Genomic DNA, 5,508 nt, shown 5'->3' on the forward strand with positions numbered 1-5,508 from the left:
TTCTGCTACCTTAATACTAAACCTATAAATATAGGCACATAGATCTATTTCCCCATCCTCATATAAATATATTTGCATATGTACATGTATTTATCTAGACCTCTATAAATTGTTTTATTTTAGTTTCTAATGTTGGAAAGATTTTCAGTTCACCATATTAATCATTGGGAATAGGCAAATCAAACCATAATGAGTAATAACAAGTGTTGGAAAAGATGCTCAGAAATTGAAAAATCTTGTACATTCCTGGTGAAAATGTGATGCAGAAAACAGTTTGATGGTTCCTTAAAAGTTATACTTCCAATGATCACTGTTGTTGTTCGTGGCGAAATCAACTCCAACTCATGGCGCTCCTATGTACAGCTCCTACACTATCTTCATGAATATTGGCATGCTTGAATCTATAGTATTTGATGTACTCATGATATCACTTTCAACATCATAGCAACCAGGATGCCAAACACCACCACCACCACCACCAACAAAACCAAACACACTGCCATAGAGTCAATGCTGATTCAAAGCGACCCCCTGTGGGTTTCCGAGACTATAACCGTTTAGGGGAGTAGAAAGCCCAGTCTTTCTCCTGCGGAGCTGCTGGCTGGTTTCAAACTGCTGACCATGTGGATCTCAGCCCAACACATATCCACTACACCACCACAATACAAAAACAATTGAGATGGGTGGTGACAAATTACCAGACAAGTCCACAGTACTGCTCCTAGATACATGCTCAAAAGGACTGAAACCGGAGACTCAGATAATAATGGCATTACTGAAAATATCCCAAAGGGGGAAGTAACCTAAGTGCCCACTGACAGATGACGGAGTATCAGATGTGGTATGTACATCCAGTGGAATATTATTAAGCTATAAAAATGAGTGGAGTTCTCATATGTGCTACAGCATCAATAAAAGTTTCAAATAGTATGCCAAGTGATATTAAATAAGCACAAAAGACAGATATGGTATGGTTCCAGTTATATGAGGTAACTAGAATAAGCAAATTCACAGAGACAGGAAGTAGAATAGCAGTTACTAGGGACTGAGGTAAAGGAGTAAGGGGGAGTTATTGTTCAATGGGCACATATCTGTGTGAGATGATGAAAACATAAATTTATAGAGCTGATGATTGTGCAACAATGTGCTTGGATATAGTACAACCGAATTGTAAAATTAACAGGGTTAAAGGGGTAAATTTTTATGTTATGTATATTTTGACAATTAAAAAATGAACAATATATATTCCTCTATTTTCTGAATTAATGGTTGATATTATTACTTTGCTTTAAGACAGCGGTTCTCAACCTGTGGGTTGTGACCCCTTTGGGGGTCCAATCACCCTTTCACAAGGGTCACCCAGTTCATAATAGTAGCAAAATTAGTTATGCAGTAGCAACAAAAAAATTTTATGCTTGGGGGGTCAGCACAACAGGAGGAACTGTATTAGGAAGGTTGAGAACCACTGCTTTAAGAGAAGGACATCATGTTTGGTAAAGTGGAAGGACAGCAAAAAAGAGGAGGATCCTCAACAAGATGGATTGACACAGTGGCTGCGCCAATGGGCTCAGCACAGGCACAACTGTGATGCTAGCACAGGACCGGGCAGTGTTTGGGTCTATTGCGTATGGGGTCCCTATGGGTCGGAACCGACTCAAAGACACCTAGTAACAGCAACATAATATTTTTATTGAATTCACAAGTGATGCTTCATGCAAAACATTGGGGGCTGCAAAACAGTTTTTCAACTTACAATGTTTATGGCTTTCATCAGATCTTCTAAAACGTTCTTTTTTGTGTTCTCCAAGTTGTGAAGTACCACCACTCATTTGTGAATTTTCATGTACCAGTGTTTCATTGAATGCATGCTCTGGCTTGCTTACTTTGTGGGGGAGAGTGACATCCAGGCACGTAGGATACAGGGCCAACCATGCTCTAACATAATTCCTCTTTCCACAAAAAATATTATGTTTAATTACTTATCAAAGTCAGCTGAGGTAGGGAAAAGGTCATCCCAACATGACCTGATATGGGAGATAGCATGCAATACTGGTGAATTTTTATCTGGTTGTAAAATAGTAGAATGTTAATATTTGCGATGTTTAAGGCCTTTCCCTGGGATCCGGAGATTACTCCCTGAAGCTCTCCTCACTGCTTAGCTCCCAATTATACGGTGGTATATCTGGAGATTGAGGATGGGCAAAGAGACTTTATTTCTTTCTAAATCCTATGCAGAGTAGCCTCTCTCAGAGTGAAAACCAGCAACTGTGAAAAAATTACTCACTATTAGCCACAGTTCTATCACAACAGTAACTTGGGAGCAAGTAGTTCAGCCCCTAGATGAAGGAGTTATAGCATCATCAGGATAAGAAAGCTGACCTCCCCCCACCCCCCAACTCCACTTCTATCAACCCTGGAAAGCCTCATCCCAAGTGAAGGGTTGACGTCCCTGCTTGGAAAGTCAGCACAAATTGAAGGAAAAATAGGCAAGAATAACATTATTTATTACACAAAATCAACAGCAGGGGGCGGGGGGGGGACAGAAAAGGGGGTGTGGTAGTGGTGGTGTCTTTATCTGTATTCATGGGTCTATGCATGCAACATGTATGGTCTCAGCAGGTGGAATTTCTATGTGTGTTATATTCTTTCCTACACAGGAAAACAGCAGGCCAGTTGGTCCTAGGGGAATCTTGGAATCAGAAGACCGGGGGATTCTCTTGATTTAAAAGCAAAGTACTGAGGGGGCAGTTTGGAAGGGAGAAGTCTGAGAGGTAAAGGTTGGGTAAGCTCTCATCCTACGCATCTTGTGAAGCAAGCCAGAGCCCTCTTGAATGGAATCTTCCAATCTCCCTGGGAGCAGTAGGTTTGCCAGACAAGTCACAATCCTCAGATTGGTTCTGCATAATGTCAACCATAACAGTGAAGGTCGCCGCTTCCTCCTTTAGGCCAAGGAAGGTCTGCAGTAAAAAAGGAAACATAGTCACGGTAGCATTCCTGCCATATGTCACTTCATCCAGCCTTGGGAAATTCTCCTAGTGTTCTTCTCTTAGAGATGCCCCAGTGTGTGGATAGGAATCACATCAAGAATATCTGTCTTCTTGCCACCCTAACATAACCGCCATAGATTTTCTTCTCTCTCCAAACAAACCAAGCTAAAGAAAGAAAATGAGCTTCCTCTTGCTACAGATTAAATTGCGTCTCTGAAAAATGTGTTTTCAAATCAAACCTCTTTGTCTAATCCCATTAAACCTCTTTGTTAATTAGGCAGGATTGATATATAAAGAGAGGAAACAAGCTAACAGAGAAAGACAGAAAGATGGGTAAACCAACTAACAGAAAGAGAGAGAGAGAGAGAGAATGGAAAAGTTAGATGCCAAGCTACATGGAGATCTCCAGGGACCCAGGAAGCAGAAGTTGAAGAGTCAAAGACCTTATTCCAGAGCTGGCAGTAAGAAAGTCTTTCCCTATATCTGGTGCTCTGAATTCTGACTTGTAGTCTTAGCTGTGAGCAAATGAATTTCTAATTGATTTTTAAGGTCGTCCATTTGTTTTATGCTTGCTATAGCAGCACTAGATAACTAGGGCACCTGTGGAAAATAATTTTATTTCGTTCTTTCTCTCATCCACTGTTGGTATAAGCACACTCATACAGCCCAAGTCACACAACATGAACTGAAGAACTGCCATGAAGGAAAATACGGAACCGCTATGTCGTAAGTTAAAAGAGAAAAGGCGGTTTAACCAGTTTATCCCCTTGTTTTAACCTGTAATTGCACACCTTAGAGGTCCATGAATTGCATGAATGTCCTCTCTCTTCAGCTCCTGAAATACAAAATACTGATTAAGAAAGCTCATTACCGATTTCCTTTAAGTCCCTGTGCTTTTCCTGGTCCCCCTTTAACCTACAATGTTGTGCTTTGAGCTCCAGAAAGTCAAGAAAATGACGAAGCACAAAGTGCAATTAGGAACTTACTGGTCCGAACTTTGGGGACAAGGCATGAAATCTGAAATTTCAGGTTGTGGTCTGTAATGAACTATTGAGCCTCGGATAAAGCAGAATCAAATCTCCTAGCACTTGCAAGGAACTGTAAGAAGGATGGCGAGGGTCCCCTAGAGTGCTCTGGGGCGGGAGGTTATCTTGGGGGGTGGCTTTAAGCTCTCTGAGGCAGTACCTCAGGGATGGTGGTGCAGAACGACAATTGCAGCATTCATATGCTGGCTGCAGAGACTAAAAGACTCCAAGGAAAACGGCTAGGATGGGGAGAAGTGTTGCTGATGGCACGCAAAGTCCTCCAGTAGGAAAGAGCCTGGTTTCCACCTGCTACCAGGGTTGTGGTGTCTTTGGTATTTCTGACGATTTACTACCTAGATCCATCTGTTCTGTCTGGTGCATCCTGTTTTGTTGTGTTTTGGGTCTTGGCTGACTACTTTGTTCCCATTCTAGCACCTAGAAAATTTGGATCCAATAAATGCCCATTGAGCAACAGCAAAGGTTCCATGAACTTTGCAGCAATCAAGTGAAAACTCGGCACGGAGCTGGTGGAAAAGCTTCAGTGGTTCTTCACCTTCCTAATGCCCGGACACCTTAATGCAGTTCCTCATATTATGGTGACGGCCCGCCCCCCGACCATACATTATTTTCGTTGCTACTTCATAGCTGTAATTTTGCTACTCTTATGAATCGGGCAACTCCTGTGAAAGGGTCGTTTGACTCGCAAAGGGGTTGCGGCCCACAGGTTGAGAACCTCTGCTCTTGACGCTAGAAGAAGGAAAACCTAAAATGTACTTCATGACCATGATCGTCGCTTGGGTGGGACAGCAAGTTCACAGCTTTTTTTCTTGTCTATTTGTAACTCTCACAGTGTTGCTTCCTGGACTAAATCAGCATGTGATGATTTCCAAGTGCATTGGAATGGCCAGCAAGGAGATAAACAAGTTACTCAAAGAAAAAGAAAAAGAATGGATCGTCTTTCTTCAGTGTGATTAAAAGTGTGTACATGCTCCCTGGGAACAATTTCTACTGTGCTATCTGACTACGAAAATGTTACACAAGTAGCTCTTTGCGCTCCCTCATTCTCTCCTTTGTTAATACATAGCCAAGACTATCCAAACAAGGCTTTGTGCATAGTGTTTTTCCTGTCCAGTGTAGCAGGGTGCATTCTCATCCGTTGGCCTAATATCGAAAACTCATTAGAGTACTGCCTCCTTTAGATTTTTTTCATCTATGGGTAATTTAATTCTTATTTGGGGGCAAGCTCCTTTAAAATAATATAGTAGAGAACTTTTTCCTTGAGCCTCTTTAGTTATCAGTGACTCCTGATAATTGTTCAAGTCAGTCTTTGCAAAGCCAGCTACAAGCTAATGGTCTTTGCCTACAGGAAACTCATTCTGCTGTTTGCTTCCAATAACTGTCTGGTTTCATAAAATCAGAGATCAATTTTGCCACTTCTGATGAAGAGATCAATTAAGACTCATTCCTCATAGGGAACCAGTGGAGAGGTATGGGGG

General features: G+C 41.7%; 1 pseudogene; it reads left to right on the plus strand.

Moving 5' to 3' along the window:
• Positions 1-3,708: 3,708 nt before the first annotated feature.
• LOC101649782 lies at positions 3,709-4,987 on the plus strand (annotated as a pseudogene).
• The last annotated feature ends 521 nt before the right edge of the window (positions 4,988-5,508 follow it).

The sequence above is a fragment of the Echinops telfairi genome, unplaced genomic scaffold (genome assembly GCF_000313985.2).
Source record: "Echinops telfairi isolate 266 unplaced genomic scaffold, ASM31398v2 ScPeMD7_34;HRSCAF=130, whole genome shotgun sequence".
In the NCBI taxonomy this organism is placed as follows: Eukaryota; Metazoa; Chordata; class Mammalia; order Afrosoricida; family Tenrecidae; genus Echinops; species Echinops telfairi.